Below are 20279 nucleotides of genomic sequence, written 5' to 3' on the forward strand. Positions count from 1 at the left end.
AGGATGGGGAGGGGGGGAGGCGCGCGCAGCCAGTTCCTGCTCCTGCCGGCGCCCCGGAGCCGCGGCCAGCACCATCCGCTCCCCACGCCGCCCTGCCTCCGAATGGCACCGCGCAGCCCCGCCGCCCGGCCGCGACGGGCAGCGGAGGCAGGCGCGCGCGCCTATTGGGCGCCGCCGCCGCGCCTGGTCGGGTTCCATTGTCCAGCGGCGTCGTCGCTCTCGGTTCTGAACCAATGAGAGGGCGGCACCGCGCGGCGGGGCGGGGCGGAGGGCGGGGCGGGGCGGGCTGAGGGAAGTGGGATGTGGCAGACGCGGGCGGGGCGGGGCGGGGCGGGGCGGAATGGGGCGGGGCAGCGCCGGGGAGGCGGGGCGGGGAGCCGCGCCGCGGCCCGGTGCTCGGCGTTTGGTAGCCGTCGGTAGGCGGCCCGCCCGGTGTGGGGCCGCTGCGCACGCCGAGCTTCCACCTCAGGGCAACGGGCGATTTCTGCCTCCGCCCGGGCCGGCCGGCGCGGGGTGCGCAAGCGGCCGGTAAAGATGGCTTCCTTCTCGGCGGGTCGCCTGCCTGCCTGCCGGCTGCTGGCGCGGCCGGGCGCGGGGGGTCCGGCCCAGGGGTTCCGGGGGACGCTGCGGGGGTGCCCCAGCCCGCGGGTCTGTGTGAATTGGGGGTACCGGGGTGTACTGGCCGTCGGTGGAAGGGCAGGACGGCAGCCCCCGGTGGGGGGCCCGTTCGTCGAGGTACCGGGCTGCGCTCCTGAATTTCAGGTTGACTTTCGAGGATGCCGACTTCTTCCTACAGAGAGCAGGTACCGTGAGCCACGTCCTGCACTAGCCCTACTCCCAGAGGCCTCCCTGCCTCCAGCCCGCTTCCTCCGCTCCCGTGCAGGGAAGGCTCAGAAACAGCCAAAGTTACCTGCGACGAGGTTCAGTCCCGTCCGTCGTGTGTGGCTGTCAAGCCTTTACAATAATTTTGTTTATGCTCAACGATCGAGATGTTCTTCAAATTCTCATTAAGTGTAGTTTCATCATTTTACGTAAGCGTATATAGAATTTGTACGAATTTTTCCCTAACGTATGTCCAAAGACACTTACCGGAGAACGTCAAGAGAAAAATAAAAAGTTTTACAGTGATAATAAGAAAAGTGCTTTTGTTCCAGGAGAAAGAGCTCCCACTAGATTAATTGATAGCGCAAGACAATGGGACAGAAAGAAAATAAAGATTAAGATGAGTAGCTCAATAGCTAAGAAAATAAATGGCTGTAAGATCAGAAAGATAAGTTGAGCCGAGTCCGTCAAGAGAGCAGTGTTTTTGTTGGATCTGATGCAAATAAGATGCTAATGGAGGTGAAGATAAAATGCAGTGGGTCTCGCTTTGTGGAGGAAGCCTGCTCAGTGTGATGGCCTCTCAGATTCAAAGCGCAGGCTTTATGAGAACAAAAAGGACATAGAACGTCAATAGAGGTAGAATGGTTGGTGTTTAACAACCTATATTCTTCTATGTAAGATACTGCCTTCAAGTCAGTCAGCAATCGGGCAAAAGTGTCACAGAATTAACTATATCCCTTGTACTCCTTTTGATTTTGTGTTAAATACTCACAGTGGTCTTGTAGCACGCTGCAGGTTACTACACTTACTCTATATACTTCCAAAGCTGTCCATACCTATCCTTGTCCCCTGGTAGCCCAGGAACCAGTCGATAGCCCCAATGAGAAACTGTGTTCTAGGAAAATGCATCTATTCATGGGCTGTTAACGAGACTTTGTTTGCACTAGCACCATGTGATGCAGTCACCGCGGTTATGTTACAGAAAGGGTTGGAATAATACACCTCACATCCACATGAACATGTGCTCGGGCAACAAAGCCACTTGTATAAATTAATTTTAAGAAAAATCAGCAACCACGTATTTTTCCATTAGTCCGGTCTTCTTTTTTTCTGCTAGCATGAGCCAAATTTGTTTGTATAACTGTGGTGTAGAGGCTTTTCCCCCAAGGGTTTTGCACTGTGCTTAATCACAGCTTATGAAGTCTATCTAGTTTATTTTTTCTGCTTCACTGCACTGGGTTCAAAATGGCTGGAAAGCATTCACCTGTAGAATTCTGCCCACACTAATACTAGTAGTGTTTTAAACAGTAAGCACATTTTCCTGCATCCGTAATTTTGTCAGATAACATTGCTGATACAGTAATGTCTTACAAATGGAAAATCATCTGGTGTCAGCTGAGAGAGAAGGTGCATCTTTGTTCAGCCAGGACAATAGCTGATACGTTGCAGCTATTGCCAGTGCTCAGAGTTATATGAGATTAAAGTAAAGATGAGCTAGTACAACTCTTGAATTTAGCTATTTAGACACTATTCTACAATCCCCCATCATGTCCTTCCCCATCAAAACAAGTGAGATATTGGAATAGGAAGAATAGATGCATAAAGACAAGGTAAACATGTGACACAGAAAACCCCACAAGCCCCAAAACAAAAACAACCCCCTGATCCATGGGACATGGCAGTGTAAAATAGCAGTAGCAAGCCTTCCTTTCCAAACAAACCAAGGACCATGCTGTAACCTTACAGTCCAAACCGAACTGACACCACCTGCATAGCCTTCAAAGCAAGTGAAGAAAAAGTCCACTGGGGCCACTTCCAGACAAACTGTGACCAGACACGTCAACAGCTGTACAGGGGAGACTTCGTTCCCCAAAAGTTATTTCCATCTTCATCCCTGTCTTAACTAGAATTAGCGTACATAGTATAACAACACTGCGTCATGTACCCAGGAAACAGTGATTTTGGGAGAGGTGAAGAAAGTAGTCTTCAGTCTTCCTTATTTTGAAGTGGTATGCCAACTGCTGAATTTTTCATTATGCTTTTGGTCTAGGTTTCAGAAGACTTCCCTCAGGGAGTACCGTTGCCCTATAATATTCAGCAGAAGACATAATAGGGAAAGTGAAGCAAAACCTGAGCTCCTATCAGAATCTTCGTATCTTTCAAAAACCCATGTTTGCCTTAAATACCTTGAGACAACTTTTCAAAAGCCACATAATAGGCATTTCTTGCTTCTCATTTCCATTTTAAGAAACTACTTTGTCAGATGGCGTGTGCTTAAGGGAGTTTACACTGGAGGTGATGGGTATTTCTGAAACTTAAATCCTTTTGAAGACATGGGCATCCTTAGCACAGCTTCTGGGAGAGGCATCCTGAAAGCAGTGGAAATTATACATCACAGCAAGAGTGTGGGAGCAAGGGAATGAACTCAAGGAGCGGGGCAACAAGAGGCAAGTGCGTAACAAAGCTACACGTCTCTTCTACTATTAGCAATTACTAACGGGTTCATCTCTCAGGGGCAGAAATGGGTTTACCTGAGTGCCATGAGGCATGGAAACTGGGAAGGTGTAGGCAGTCACCACACATGGTGCAACCCTAATCCTTAGTTTTTTCCTACTTGAAGGTTTTAGAGAGGAAAAACTCTTCAAAACTGGGCATACCTTTTGTTTCTAGGCACTTACCTGGGCATAAGGCCATCAGCACTCTCCTCCCAGTGCATCTACCTGCTTGTTTCAGTATTTTTATTTCTCTCTTATCTCCCTCTATGTTTTCTTTGCTGCCCTTTGCCCATTCCACTTAGAAATGTGTCCTTTGTGACTGCCTCTGAAGTTTTCACACAGCACCTACCACAAAATACTAATGAGAAAGGGTGCATTTACCTTTGTGTATCTTCAGATCCATTCCCTGTATTTCACGTATTTGTAATGAAGCTGTATATCTTCATTCCCAGTTGTATAACTGGGAATATTACATTTGGGAAGAGAGAAATAACAAGATGAAGTTCTTACCACTGAGTAATATTTTGGAAGAGACCACCAGAAAGTATTAGCTGCGGCCAAAGACTAGAACAACCCCAAACAACCCAAGGTGCAGCTTTCAAGTGATAAAACTGGTTCTAAAATAAGCTTGCCACTGTGCACTTGCAGCATCCCTAGGCAGGAAGGGGAGTGCCCCCTGTAGTTAGGGTTCCCATGGGAAATGCCACTTTCTGCTGCTGAGTAGCTCTGCTAAAGCAGGAGCAGCAAATTTTCCTAGAAAGTGTCTATCTCAAGCTGTGAGGCATTGGTTTTGGGTTTGGCCCATTTTTGCCTTAAAAAGAAGTTCTAGCTCGAACAAATCAGTCATGGGGGGGAAAAATATGGAATTTTTTACTACAAGGTTTTTTGACAGCTGGACACTGCCTTTGTCAAGTGCATTCCATCTTTTTATCACTCCAAATGTTTGATGGCACTGATATCTCCTCAGATCAGCCGAGCACTCTCTGCCCACAGGCTTCTTGGGACTTAGCTTGCAGTCGTGCCCTTGAATTCTCCAGGGCTCCTGATACAAAGTCATTATCCCCACTGCTGGTTTTGCTAGCACTCACCAGGGAAGAGGTTGGAGTTGAGAAGTCTGGGTGAAATGTAGAGAAGCAAGGCATTAAAACAAGGACAAGGCATTTTTAAAATATAAAAAAGAAGGAAGGTATTTGGGAAGAGGGTAGGATTCAGGCACAGAGAATAAAGGTGAGCAGGAGCCAAAATGGGGCAGGTAGAGGCAGGCAAAATGTCTGTCTCACCATTCAGTGCCACTTACAGTACTTCCAACTCATGATGACTTTCAAGTCTACATCAAGTCATCTCAACAACAAAAGGAAAAGCACTTACCCTCACATTGCTGATCATCCAATTTAGGGCCAAACATGTTGTCAAGTGTTAGATTTCCTTTCCTTGTGTCTTTGTTTTCCTGGAGATGGGGAAAGGGCATTAAATAAAGGAATGTTAGACCTATGGAGCCAAACAGTATTTATACTAGGTCAAATTAGTATTTATGAATACTCATAAACTGGAAAATTTCAGAATTAAGTTTAGCATCAAATTTCAGCAAAAAGGCATTAGAGTGCTGTCTTTTTAGTCAAATGCTACTTGTTACTTTATTTCATTCAGTGCACAGCATTGTTGCTATGAGTGAGGACTGCATGATGAACAGGAAACTACAGAATAAGAACCATAAGACTTTCCCTTAAGAAAATTGAATACCATTTTGGATAATTGTCTTTTTTTCCTGTCTGCCAGAAGCTTTTTTGTGATACTGAATACCTCAGTTAAACAAGGACCTGCCCATTAAGCATTACTTTTGTTATAACAGAATCTTATCTCATCTGGAATCAGACCTGCTGCTACATCCTCTTCTCTTCTTCAGGAAAATAGGCCAACCACTTGGGACTTTTGAATTATGTATTCCTTAGGCGTCTGCTTTAATATAAAGGCGAACATTCAACTCACAGCTAAAATCACCAATCCTTCTTTCCAGGCTCCTCATTCAGGCTGGAGTACCAACTATCTGTTGGTACAGGTAATTCCATTCAACACTTTCCTTTAGCTAACAAGTCAACCATATCAGACTGTACCCCGTGAGAAGCTGAGTTTTCTCCAGCCCTGCAATCCTGCCCTATGTTACTGTTTCGAGTTCAGTCACTTGACTCAATCACCGTCTCCATCTCCATTCCCCAGTTCACCATCTGGGTAAAAAAAATCCAATTGGCACAGCTGCCAATGAGCCCAAGTCCTTTCACAGGAGCAGTTGAGGGGTTTTGCAGGTTTGGTGATCAGTATGAGGACACCTGAGGCCATATTTGTGGGGCTGCTGAACACCAAAGTGAAGCTGATTGATACAGTGCAGTAAATTAATGAAACAGTGTAACATGCCAAGCATTCTGATAACCCAAGGCATCAAAAAGTAATGGACACTTCTAGTGTTTTTTACCTTAATTTCTCTTGCCAGTGTCTTATCTGTAAGATATCAATAATAATAGTTAAATAATGCAACCCTTCATCTTGCAAGGACATAGTAAAAATAATTCTTCATATTTATAAAAACACCCTCATGCTACATCATAAAACCATTTGTGAGGAAACATATTATGTTTTCGGGGTAGCTTAGGTACTCTGTGTTAAGTATGTCCAAAAACAGTATCTTGAATGGAAAATATAACAACAGTAAGCAAAAGCCAGTAGCAATTTGAATACATTTATATTGTCATATTTATTACTAATCATACCAAACAAAATAAATGAAGGGAAAGGCACCATTTCATGTGAGCAGTTACCTTGCTAAGGATATTAGGAAAGCATAAATATGCTGTGTAATACTTTGATTTATATGGCATTTTACTTTTTAAATGAGCAGCGTTCCCTTAACGAGGTAGATTTGAAGCCATTATGATCCATTAAAACAGTTATAAGTGTCTGATAGTAGAGTCCCTGACATCTTTCCATTAAGATTTTTTGATTTGGTCTATACCTGGTTTTTTTGCTGTTCTTTTTGAACTGCATTATCCGTGAATGCCCCGACCGGTGCCCTAGCTGTTGGGTGTGCGCTGGTGTGGATAAGGGTACATTTTGACAATACTGATTTAGAAGGTTTGGGAACTCCAACCTCTGTTTCAGAGAGTCGTTCTCTGGATTTCTTCCGCCTGTCTATTTATCCTACTTCACTTTTTCTCACAAATAAAGCCTCTGTCTGTCTTCCTAGGTGCAACAAACAGCACCAAACTTTATTTGGAGCTTGTCACCACTATTCCTTTACCAGCCAGATGGGACGCTGTTGAGTGACACAGTGGACTCCACAACCGTGACTGGGAGGTAAACAGGCTGTCTCTACATCTTCAAAACAGGAGAATATTCTCTTGTTAAATAGATTGTGCAGCCTGGCAAGAAGAATAAGAACAAAATGTATTAGAGAGCCACATTGTTTAAAGAATTTTAGGGTTTGCTACTCTGTAAGCGATGTACTCTTAATAAGGATGTTGCATTTTGAGAACTTCTGTGCATACAACAGGTTATGGGGCCAGAGCAGAGTCAGGGCACTGAGAAGAAATGCTGGAAATAATTATTATTTCCAGGCAGGTAATATATTAGCCTGTAGAACAAATATTTACTTGTAAATGTGGTTTGTTGGTGTGACAGCTATAAAACAGGCTTTAACACGTTGCCTAATGCTAATTTACATACAATAAAAGTGCATTTACATAACACTAAGGAACAAATCTGTAAAAACAAGGAAACATGCAGTTAGCTTAAAAGGGTACCGTTGAGGTGGCACAGTATTTAAGTGAAATATATGATGCATTTCTATTTTAACTGCATGTTTCCTTGGGTTTGTGGGATCATGTCACAGCCTTAATTGCATTTAAAAGCAGGTTTGGGGATGTGAATTTCCTTTGTAGCTTTTACATCCCAAACTAAAATAGAATGCAAAACTTAGGCATCATTAACAGAGAGACGAAGGAAAGGGAACTGCTAGTAGGTCTCAGCAGCTGGGATAATCTCCCACAGGGAGAGGTGGAAACCTTATTCCATGAGTCATTTAATACCAAATGAACAGAGCACTGGAGAATAAACTGTAAGGCATGATTTTTTTTGTTGTTCACTGACAGAAGTAGGGCTACTTGACTTAATGGAGCATTTCCTTTTTTAAGTTCTGTAGTAGTAGAAAGCACGGACAGTGTTACAGATATAGTTTTTCTCTATTTCTCATTGTTGTTTTGGTTCTTGCTGTAATGGTAATATAGTAAAGGCATGAGTAACCTTAGCCCCTGCACTGTGAAGTAAAACTTTATTTCCAAGATGGAGCCCTCTAGAGTTGCTGAAATTCAGGATCGCCTTAGAAGATGGCCATCAAGGATATAGTTACATAGTGTTTTAATTACAGTTCCATTAAAGGTTTTGGACACCTGACTATCACAGGTATTAAATGCTACGCTTTAGTGACAAAGCTCTGAGGAAGGCAGCTGAGTAAGCTGTGTATGCTGGCATGGCATGCTCTTGGTCTCCAGTGGAATCCAGGAGACTGATAGAAGGCAACAAATAACCCCTTTGCATCGATACAGTAGCAGCATGTCTGTAATCAAACATAATTATGGAATCACTACCAGTCAGAGCTGTTACAGTCTTGCTTGTAATCAAGAACAACATTATTGCAACATTTATAAGTCTCAAAAGTAATCTGAGATTTATGGGTCCTTGGAAAGAGAAGTGTTATTTGGCAAATCTATCTATATGTGTTACTTGCCCAGAAAGAGAGTTCTTTCTTTGAGCGATCAGGACAGTTCCAGTGAAGTACCTCTTCAGATTCTTCAAAGTCTTAAATCACAAAAAGTGCACATATTACTTGAAGAAATTCTTTCCAAGTATGTCATGTGCAAACTTGGACTGACCTGCCAGGTAGATGGGGGCACCCATAATTTCCCTGATGCTTGAGGTGTTATGTAACCACTAATGGTGGAGATAGAACTACCACGTTCAAATAAACAGTTGAAATCAGTCTCACCATGGAGAAACTGAACTCTTTGATGTAATTGTTCGGTTATTACAAGGCCAGGATGAAACGTCTCAAGGGGAAGACCTTCTCCTATAGTACTGAGTTACAGGTTTGGCTCTTCCAGCAGGCAGCGTATCTCCGTTATGTAAGAGGGGATGTTAAACAGAAAGTGTATTTGGAAAGAGAATGATACGTGAGATAACTCATCATAAGAAGTATAAAGGGAGTAAGAAGTGCTGAAGATCCTGAAAGGGTAGAAGAAGCTGTATCACTTAATTTTGGAAAGGAGGAGAGGGAAAGAAGAATTTTTTTGTGACTGAGCTCACAAGGGGACAGAAGACAGCTCTGAATTCAGAAATGGATGTGGGTGGGAAAGCAATGCAAGAAGAAAAAGCTTGTAACCTTAAAAATGTTACCTCAGAAGGTTTGGGAAACAATTAATAAAACCACCTCAAAGCTCCCCAAGGAAATTGTGTGTTTTGTTCTACAAGCTACATAGGTGATCTGTAGAGTTGATCTGGAGGGTACAAGAGCTGACACAGACTACTCCCCATACCAAGCCTCTGAGGTTAGGAGAGTCAGCTCCTCTGTGTATATGGCGATGTCCTGCCAAATATTTCTGAGATACAGCAGCTTTATCAGTGAGAAGGATCTAGGCTGACATGCAAAGATAATCCTCCCAGTGGTGTGTCAGGCTTGAGGAAGGGCATGATTATCATTCCAGAGGAATGTAATGTGAACCTGTGCCTCCCGTTCAGCCGAGTGGTGGCTAGACCGAGGAGGCTTCTGCTCTCTGCTCACTCTTTCTTTTCTTTTTTCTTTTCTTTTCTTTTCTTTTCTTTTCTTTTCTTTTCTTTTCTTTTCTTTTCTTTTCTTTTCTTTTCTTTTCTTTTCTTTTCTTTTCTTTTCTTTTCTTTTCTTTTCTTTTCTTTTCTTTTCTTTTCTTTTCTTTTCTTTTCTTTTCTTTTCTTTTCTTTTCTTTTCTTTTCTTTTCTTTTCTTTTCTTTTCTTTTCTTTTCTTTTCTTTCTTTCAGCAAACAACTTATCTTCATATTAACTTCTTTTATGGTATACATTTAAGATATCCAAAGTGTGAACCAGCGCCCCAAGGCACAGTGGTCCTTGGAAGTGGATCTTCAAGTAGACCATCAGCAGAGTACTAAGTAGGTGGGAGTTTCTCATCTTGGGGTGCTTGGATGGCTGCTGGGTCTTAAAATGGCATCTTAAAATGACAGGTTTTATGTGAAAACAGTCTAGTGCAATCCTTCACTGGACTGAATCAGCTCTGCTAAGCCTGGTATTTCAAGACTTCTCTAACAGCCACAGCCTGGGACACACAAAGCTCCGGTCCCCATGCAGGGGTGATGTGGCACTTTCACACCTTTGCTTGAATGGGACTTAAAGATGGATGTTGCCTGTCCTGTCACTTCAAGGAAGCAGGCCCTCATCTAATGAAATCACATGTCTGGTCCCCGCAGGTGTCCTGAACTCCTACGTGTCCTTTTTATTTCATGGGAACGACAAGCACATCAAACACCAGACGGGAGAATGGCGATCCTCTAACCACATCGGGCTGTGCTTATTTATGGGTCATAATTCAGAAACAAAATATTCATGTTTGTTTGGGGTTTTGTTCTTGTCTTGCAGGTCCAGGAGCAATAATGGAGTTGAGCCTAGAATTTAATACACACAAAAATACAGAAAGCGAGGCCAGCAAAACCCAAGATTAAACAAGTGACTACTGCATGGCAACAGCAATTGAGCTTGATTTTTTTTTTTAAATCAGACAAATTTCTGTACCAAAGCCCCTTTCCTCACCGCAGGCTGCATAAAGGAAGGAGCAAAAGCAGCTGCAACCACCTCAGCTTCGGAGATGAGGCTCCCAGTAGTCAGTCCTGCAAGAAAACATCTGGCCAGCCTTAACGAACATTATTTTCTAGAATGTTCCCCAAGTTCTGCTGGCAGGGAAATACGCCTGCCTTATAAGCAAGAATATAAAGAGGCAGTTCTCAAAGAGCACATGGTTTGTCTTGCAAAAGCTTTCCTTAAGGGCAGACTTAATTATACATCATACAGATCTATTATATATTCTGTTTATACAATTATAAAGCATTATGGTTAATTAGTTGTGGTACAGACTCCTGAAGCAGAATCTGGTTAGAGAATAAACAAAACGCTCAGTCAGCTGCAACGGTGGTTAACAACTTGCACTTTCATATCACCTTTCACACTGAACTCTCTTGAAGTGATTTGTACGTTATGCAATCCAGTGGGCCTGACTTTCATATTTCAGGGTTTTTTTGGTTTTATATAAAATTAGAATATGCCAATCTGAAATGCCCTGGGATTCTCACACCTTTAGGAAATTAAATTCAAGATATTCCCTAACCAACTTCAACTGTTTTTCCTGTTTACTGTTGTAGCACCTGAGTGATCTAGTGGTTAATCGTGATCCTATTACGTCTGGCGCTGTATATGCATGGAACATACATACTTCTTCATCCCCTCTTCCCCTCCTGATCTATATAGCTCTGGCAGCAGTGGGAATCTCTATCTGCCTCACTATTTGAAAAACAGGTGAAATCCTGAGTGTGAAAAGGTTTTGATTAGACTGAAGTGTGCAATACTGCATAGGTTTGATTTTCAAACTATATTTGTACATTCTTTTAATGCAATGAAATGGGCTGACATGCTACAATAGTAATGCCTCAATCCGTCTGACATCTTTGAACTTAATTACTCTTTTGCCATCACATTATTTAGCATAATAATGAGTCTTATTGTTGTGTATATGCTACTACAGGTGTCTGGGGAGAATAAGTGTTTTGGAACTCTCATCAGTGCCGTGTGAGTAGAGCCAAAAATTCTTTTGTTGTCTCATGGGTTATTGTACTGGTTACCGTGCACACCCAAAAAGGCAGGTCTTAAAGCAAGAGAGCTTGTAATATTTATAAGAGAAACTGAAGTAAAAAACAAGAAGCGAACAAGAGTGAAGTTAAGAGTATGTATTTAGCATAGACTAGATATCTATAGTGCAGAATGTAGCACACAATGTATTTACACATCTACAAATAAATTAAGAAGAGCACTCCCCACAGAAAATGCTGCAGACCAATACCAATTCTCAGTTTCCTGAGATTTGAGATAACTTTGAAGGAAGGCTGCATAGGTTTTTTTACAGGCTGTTTTGGGGATAGTTTTCTAGAAGAAAGCCTGAAAGACATGTATGAAAGAACTTCTGAGAGAAAGAGATGTACGGGCAACTGAAGATGGCATCATCCACTTGGAACAATGAACTCCATAGTAAGATACAAGATAAGATTGTAGATGAGTGCCCAATGGATGCCCCTAACTTGTATTCAAAATGTCAGTAAAGCAGAATGCCAGGGAAAGGATAAAAACACAGGCTGATAAAATCATAGAAAGAATTCAGGAAGGTCATCTTGACTTCAATGTTTTAGGCTCAAGGGGAAACCAGGTATGTGTAACAAAAAGTGAAGAACTTGCATGGTAGGAATGAAAGTTGCATTGATGGAATCACAAGAAATCATCTAAGAAAACAAAGTAGAATAAGAAGAGGTAAAAATAAAGCCTGGTGAGATATCTGTTGAAAGAGAAAGCTAGGATGGAGATCCCCCATGTCTGACAGAAAGGTTAAGCAATTGGCAATGATTTGGAAAAGAAAACAAGAAAAGATGAAGACTCAGGAGAGAACAAGATTTCAGAGTCACAGTATGATCAGTAACATCACAGGCTGTGGAGGTGGAAGGAGTCCTGAGATTCAGTCACATCATTAATAGCAACCTCAGAAGAGCTGAGTGGAGCGTACACAGCCGAAATTAAAGACAACTTGGGAGAAGGTGAAGCTGGCAGAAAGCCATCCGAGGTAATTGTTTGAGGCAGTGCATTGTTTTATTTTAGAAGTAATAGACAGGAGGAAGGCTCAGCAGAAATGCAAAAGCAAAATGAGGTCAAATGTAGGATTGTAAAAAATATGGATGAGACAGACATCCTTCTACGTGTGTTGGGATGGCCATGAAGAGTTAAGAAAAACAAAGAACAAGGGAAAAAACCCCAAACAAATAGAAAATTACAGGATTACTGGTAAAGGAGGAGGGGTAAAATGAAAATCTGATAAGAATTGCCAGGATAAAGGATTGGGAGAGAGAGGAAAAATGGGAGAGTGGATGAAGGAGAAAGAATGTTGATTTGTTGATTAGATCTTCTCTTGAAAAAGAAAGAACTGATAAAGTGGATAAGAAGACAGCAGAGGTGTGTGAAGATTTCAGGAGAGTATAATTTAAATTAAATGTATTTTACAAAGCAAATATATTTTTAGATTGTAAAAATGGAGAAGTCATTACTTAATTTGAATCAATGTGACAAATATGTAAAAAACTTTTTCCAATCTTATGTCTGAAGTATAAATAGTACTAAGATCCTCAGGTGGTGACAAAGTTTAAATATCATTAATTTGTGTTGGAACTGATTAGTTTTCAAGCAACTACCAGAAAGCCAATTTTTGTCTTTTGCCGCTCAGGAAATACGTGTCTGTGTAGATGAAAACAAAATGAAATTTTCAAAAGTGTTACTCCCTAGTATATAGTAACATTTCAGTTAACACAAAGAGATTTTAAAAAAGGTTAGAAGTCCTATTCCTGTGTTTTATGCAAGTGGAAGTCCACTTTTGCTGTTAGTGTTTTGCCAGCTCCCAGGCATTTCCCTGCTTCCTCCGGAGCCCTGTGATAAATAGCCCATAAACGCCATTTTGCGTATCTGCTTATTATTCTTACATACCTATAAATTCAGCTTCTTGCTGCTTAATTTTAGCAGTGACAATGATCAGACACATGGGGGTAGAAAAGATTTAGAAGCTCGGCTTATCCATCCAATAGTCCAAAAAGCTGGAATATTCCATCCAGTGGAGGTTTAGGTTCCCAAGTAAAACAGCTTTTCTTCTTTCAAGTGGCAAACTTTCCAAAGCAGAGTTCTCATTTACAAATTCCCACTGAGTAGTTTATTAAATTTAAACTTCAGTATTTTATTGCTATTTTCCATATATATGTTAGCTATGCTGAGTAACACTAAAAATATCCTACTTTATTATACGCAAGTGAAGAATTTTAATTGGTCTTAGTTCCTTAGAAGCACTCAAGAACTGGAATAGCTGTACAAGAGTCTTATGTACAAGCCACTATGTAAAGAATAACTATAAAGCTTATGAGAACAGAGGTTCCATCGGTTTAGCTTTTGCAATAGCAGTTTAAGTAATGTATTTAGAAACTGTAATACATCCACTAGCGGGATCACTTTGATCCTTTGATCCAGGCATTGGGATGTATCAAATGGGGATCGCTGTGACATCTGAGCGCCGTCTGAATACACGCCTCTCACATTTAAAAGTTTATAATAGGCAGGTAGGCCTTTTGTATTTGTGTACCAGCTTTGTTAAGTGGGCCAGTAGTGCAACACCCTCTTTTTGAGGATGCCTCAGAGTTTCTTTGGGAAATGCCTGCTTTTCCCAGAGCTAGCACAGCCCTCAGTAGCCCAGATGTGTCCCTCAGCCAGCGTGGGCTTTTGGAGCCACTGTCCGTGATAACAGCTCCACAGTCACGGGGATAAAAAATAACTTTGCTTCCCTCCCACCGCCTTTCTACTCCAGTACAGAGGGAAGGAAAGGCTATCTAGTTCTGAAGCTAGAGAGAGTTCAGGTAATAATAGCATTTTAGGAATAACTTATGAAGATACATGTATTTCAGGCAGTTCCCACCTGCCCGTAAATCATAGCTTGTCGTGCATCACTCCCCACAGCAGCCTTACACGCTCGGTAGAAAAGTACTGGGCTGAGCCTACATATAAACTAAAACTTGACATGTTCAAAAAGTAGCATAAATTAAAATTACAGAACAAGCTGTTATAAGACATTTAGGTTTGTCGTGAAACTACCATTTTCTTTCAAGATGTGCAGCATACTCACGAGCACACAGCAGCAGCTCCAGAAAACATCGTCCTCCAACATTCCAGCTTTTGTGGGTGTGCTTTAATTAAAAGGATTCTGCAGAACAAGGAAAACAGAATCTTTAGAAGAAAAAAATTGATTATAAAAGCACACTGTTATGAATTCATATAGATTCAGAGAGAAAAGGGAGTGCTTATAGTAATTAAATTATGGGATTTTAAGAAGACCAAGGAAGTTATTCTGTTATATATCAGAAGTTTGGAAAGAGAAATCTTGATTTTGATCTACTGTTATCAAAATAACAACGGTACATTGATAGAATAACAACATAATAAGGATGTCCTGAAACAGGCCATAGCTTATTTAAGGAAGAAACTTCTACAAGAAATTAATTGGAAGATAAGGGTCAGATTTATATCCCCATTTTATTTTCCTCATGAGATACTGAGCGTATGATATACACAGAGAAATGTGTAGCTATTTGCACCAATAAAACATGTAAATGGATTTCCTATGAGATGCTTTTTCATGCTTTACAAAATCAATCCGAAATGGTTCTAATTATATATGATTTCTTAGAACATGTCTTTGGTAGTGGTTATGGCACATTTACTCTGGAAAGGCAAAGAACTCCTAAGGTAATTCTGCCCTTTTGAAGTGTTCATTTGTGAGTATCCTTATTGCTGGTATTACGTAGTACGCAGTTGTCCTGTTGTAATTTTTAGCAGAACGGATATTTCCAGTCTCTCAGTCTACATTAAAATCATCTTTCATTTCTTGTGTGAGACTAATACTGCTCTCCACTCAGTGGACTTGCATGGATTATCAATGGAAACACAGTGTCTGCTGTGCTTCAGGGTAAGTCGTGTCTTTCTTCGTTGGTCTTTTTACAATCACATCCAGAAGATCAGAGAGTGCTTTATCATGGTCCCTTTCTTGCCTAGGAAAAAATCCTTCAGAGGTCCACCCTCATGGCCTTATGCCTCTACTACCTTTCCTGAACAGTGTTCCCGTCTAGAAATAAAACACTTTATAACTACTTCTAGTTATGTTCATGGTTAGCATTTTGAAGGGGTATAGTGATACACAAAAAATTGTGGAAGGATAGCATGTGTTTGGGCAGCCTCTTCTGTTTTTGTGACAAGTATTGGCTATTTTTGCAGTAGATTCCAGGCTGAGAATTGTTTTATCAGCCCAGTGAATCCATAATACCACAGAATTTTAATTTCGTAACTGTTCAGGTTGACATGGATGGTAAACATTATGCATGAAATGATTTGCTTAAACCATACATGGCATATGTGGGTTGACACACTTGGATCCACAGCTGCAAGCTGAGATCAGTCCTCACTCCCTAGAAACTATCAAGGTTGATTGTAAGAGGCAAAACCTTGGTTTTCTAATGTAGGAAAATCACAACAAAATTCATCTTCGCAATGGGGCATGCTCCGTAAATACTTTACCTAGCTTGATAAGATTGAGATGGCATTTTTCTAGTCTCTTTCTTTTTGAAGCTGTATCTCCAACCAAAAGTCTCTCAGATAGGTTGGATAGATCATAAATATAGAACATATAAATTGTAGATGAAAAAATAAGCTATGACACTACCATAATAACACAGTGGAACTGAAAGACTAACCTGATCCATGGTTTCTGGGGAATATGTCACTGGCATGAAATTCAAGCACACCATGAGCTCTTTGCACAGCATATAAGCACACGCACAGCCATAGTCCCACTCACTGCTTGGTTGTGATGATGGATTCCTGGAGGACAAACAGGGGGCGCAAATGCTTGGGCCCCCCTCTCTTCTCACTGGAGGAGTAAGAACTGTTTGGGCCAGCGTGTAAGGGCACCCTGCAATGGGAAGGACCTCAAATGCTGTGTTCAATTTTGGGCCCTTCACTACATGAAAAACTTTGAGGTGCTGGAGAGTGTGCGAAGAAGGGCAACGAAAATGGTGAAGGGCTTAGAGAACAAGTCCTATGAGGAGCTGCCAAGGGAACTCGGGTTGTTTAGTCTGGTGAAAAGAAGGCTCAGGGGAGACCTTATGACTCTGTACAACTACTTGAAAGGAGGTTGTAGTGAGGTGGGTGTCAGTCCCTTTCCCAAATAACAAGCAATATGATGAGAGGAAACGGCCTCAAGTTGCATCAGGGGAGATTTAGATTGGATATTAGGAAAAATTTCTTCACTGAAGGGGCTGTCAAGCACTGGAACACGCTGCCCAGGGAAGTGGTTGGGTCACCATCCCTGGAGGTATTTAAAAGATGTGTAGATGTGGTGCTTGGGGACACGGTTTAGAGGTGGACCTGACAGCGTTAGGTTTTCAGTTGGACTCAATGATCTTTAGGGTCTTTTCCAACCTAAATGATTCTATGGTTCTATGATTTCTGGAAAGAGTAGGGAGCCAGAAAGGATTCCTCCCAGTGGCACAGCTCATCGCACAGTTCCTGCAGACATAACATCAACCTGCCATCTTCTGCAATGAGAATGAACCCAAAAATTCTTTCCTACCTCTCTGGCTGTAGCTTTTACCCCGATAAGAGCAGCTGCATGTCACCTGCTATCGGGAGAGTGATTGCTGGCCAAGAGACCTGTGTTACTCCCTTCTGTTTTTAATTTTCACCTGCTGCAGAGAGATAAAATTAATTCCAGTTTAGCTTGACGATCCTGCCTGCACAGGTGTGCTGTAAGAATACCACTGTGGTGTTCAGCTGGGTGAATGTTTTAGATGACTACAGTAATTATTGGGAGTACTGGTTTTAGTGTGTGTGTGTCTCCCCCCTTTAATCTGGATCAGATTTGCCAAATAGTTTCAGCTGACTTTTTTCACTAGATAAATAAAGCTGGAAGCAGAAAAAGAAAGGCTGGTGCCTCTTTTGATGCAGTGCCTGGCACTTGAATGATGCAGAACATGGGTGCTGTGTATTCAAGATCTTCCTCTTCATGAGATTATTTGAATTCAGATTTTTAATTTCCTTCCTGAATTAGTCTTCTAATTACCATGTTATTAGCTTTTCCTGGGTGGGGTTCTCAGTCCCTGCTCCTGATACTGGTGCATTTTGTGTATATAATTAAACACCCAGGGTGGAGCAGCACCTTCACAAGCAGGGTAGGGAGAAGGTTAGGAGGAGCTCCAGGTCATCGCCCTGAAGGTGTCAGCTGCAGGCTCTTCTGCCCTCTTCGGCTGGGGAAGGGATGCAAGAGCCAGTGCCTCTCCTTCTCTGCCCTCCTTCTTTCCATCCCGTTGCTCCTTTGGCAGAGAGAAAAAAATGAGGGCCACGAGTAAGGAGTTTGTGTCTTACAGGGATGGGCATGCTCCCAAATGACCTAATATTTATTATGCATTTTATACAGAAGTAAGATGGAAGAGTTGCAGCAGCAGAGACTGAGGGAGATTCAGTTCCAAAAATCCTGTCTCCTGAGGCTGGAGGATCCCTCCAAATTTAACCCAGGTTCTCACATCTCACTGACTTAAGCTGTGTGACCACACAGCTATTCAGCAGGGGGAACCCCTGACTCCAAATTTCTGTGAGTTGAGCCCTTTGACTCCTCTTGTTCTAGGTACCTCTAAATAAAATAGCTAACTTCCTGTCAAATGGAACAACTTACTCAAATTGGGACTTTTTCAGGCTTTATTTTCATCAGGAGAAATCAAAAAATTTATTTTGGGTCAGTCTAAACAAATTTTATTTAACTTTTTAGTTTGGCAACTGATCTGAAAAAAATAATTTGCACAGTTCTAGTTCCACTGTTATCACTCAACAGTTTCTATAAATATAGCAATTAATTTGCACTCTAAAAAGAGTACAGCAAAAAAAACCCCTAGGATACAAAAGTACACCTAGATGATTTCTCTCTGTGTTAGTACCAGCTGTGTCAGTCAAATTAGGCCATCTGTAATATCCTTGTAATCTACAATTTTTAAATTCCCATCCAGCTACATTACACTTATACCACTCCTTTTTTTTTCAGTGGCATTAGATCGGATTAACTGAAGAAGGAATTGAGTCTTCAAAGTTAATTAAAACGTTGTTGATGATGACCAGGAAGGCGTACTTAGAAGCTATAGGTAAAGAGATTTAGATGCTCAACATGGGGCGGTCGTGCCCAGGCTTTCAAGCTCCTGATATATGGAAGAAAAATGCTTCTGGTTTCTTGCGGCGGCAAACCTGCCAGCTAAACGCCGAGTGAAGTATAGCTGCTTTGGCTTCCCCCAGAGGCTCCCATCTTCTCCTTCCTCTGGAGGCCCCATCTTCTCAGTCTGTTGCTGCTACATCTTTAATAAGATCAATAATCTTCCTCGGGTTTAGCAGCTTCATGAATTCTGATTAAGCTCCATGACAGTGGCTGTGTATTAAGAATAATAGGCAAGAAGAAGACTTTAGTGTCTCAATCCATGAGGCATGATAGTTTCTTCTTTAGGCAAACTGATATTGATTTGATCTTGGGTTTTATCAGCATGGCCTCTGTAAATAAAGTGCTAGCACACAGTACACTTACTGTACGGCTCCTCTTCCCTGCAGACCAATTCTTTCTGATGAAGTCTTACTTTAATTGTTCCATGCCTACTAATGTCTTTAATCAAGGCTCACGTGGCTAAGTCTTCAGTGAGAAAATTTGACATGCTTACAAGAATTAATACAGTAAGAATTCACAAAGGTACAATTAGGAGCAAAAAATCAGAATGGTCTCTAGCACTGCCTTTCAACCAAACACCGGTGTGTGAGTTTCTGCATGACATTAAAATTCAATTAAGTATTTGGGGGGAAAAAAGCCTGGCACTGACAGGATACGTCATCTGAGCACAGGAAGCTGTGCTGACAAAAATTCATAACGTGGAAATTGGAAACCCATACTCTGAAGCTTTCCTGTATTAACATTTTAATGTCCAACTATGTAATATATAATTTATGAGAATTCTCTAATATGATCCAGCCTTGCATATTTTGCAATTTGTTATTCTTATTTAGAAAGAAGTGAAGACCAAAAGACTCTCTCTGATTTCTGAAGCCATTTTAAATCATTTTTAATATATACGTCTCCACTTTGCAAACACGTATTTTCAGTCCTCACTAAGTGGGTTCATTTGGGCTTTCTTCTTGGCCACTGTTTTCCTTTTGAAGACAGGGAAACGTTTGGGGGAATTAGACTTTTGAGTGGGGAAGATGATGCAATTGTGCAGAAATGTAGACAGAATTCTATTGTTGCTCCACTGTTTTTTGTGAAAGTGTCATCTAAATGCAGTTCTGGAAGAACTCCTATTGTCAACTTTTGGGATTTGATCTAGCCAAAAACATCCACAAGTACTCTCTTCATATGCTGAATGTTTTGTTTTCTATAGTCTTGTATATACTCTGTGTTTTAAAAGTGGATTTCTTTGTTGCTTATGGTCCTGCTTATGGTACTACAGGATACCTGTCTGGGTTTTGCGTATTTAAAACCTTTAATTTCTGCTGCTTTTTCTGAAATGGATTACATGGAAGAACATTCTGTAAAACTTATTTGTAAATCTCATTTTTGTTTTTAATATCTGATGCTACTTGTGAGTATCCACTCCATTGGGAGCCATCAAAAGATATAATAGATGCCAAAAGTGGGAGTGAACCTACGGTGGAATGAGAAAAAAAAAACATTAATGTGCTTTATTTGGGAAGAAACCTGTGACCTTTAAGAAATAGAAAGGCAGGAGAGAGGCCGCAGAGTATGAAAATATTGACAAAGCTAACCTTACTGTTTGAAAATATGCAGAAATGCAAGAGAAGGAGCCGTCAGTGAGCCCTTCGGTAAAGGTGATCGTGCCCTTCAGAGCAGTTACCTCTGCAGTTAGACTGGAAAGCAGATATCCACAACCTTGGGGAACAGCTTGCGGCAGGATAAGTATGCCACAAAGATGAAGCTAGGGGAAATTGAATCCAGAAACAGGGAAACTAAAATTAAATGGAAAACAGTCTGATAAGGAAAAGTGAAAGAATAA

At 41.4% G+C, this 20279-nt stretch overlaps 1 long non-coding RNA gene across 1 annotated transcript; it reads left to right on the plus strand.

The window, feature by feature from the left end:
- Positions 1-371: 371 nt before the first annotated feature.
- Positions 372-19806, plus strand: LOC135312084 (uncharacterized). Its single transcript, XR_010371739.1, has 5 exons — positions 372-803; positions 6553-6662; positions 9375-9503; positions 9988-15157; positions 18278-19806. It is a non-coding gene; the product is annotated as an uncharacterized LOC135312084 (long non-coding RNA).
- The last annotated feature ends 473 nt before the right edge of the window (positions 19807-20279 follow it).

The sequence above is a fragment of the Phalacrocorax carbo genome, chromosome 2 (assembly GCF_963921805.1).
Source record: "Phalacrocorax carbo chromosome 2, bPhaCar2.1, whole genome shotgun sequence".
NCBI classification, from domain to species: domain Eukaryota; kingdom Metazoa; phylum Chordata; class Aves; order Suliformes; family Phalacrocoracidae; genus Phalacrocorax; species Phalacrocorax carbo.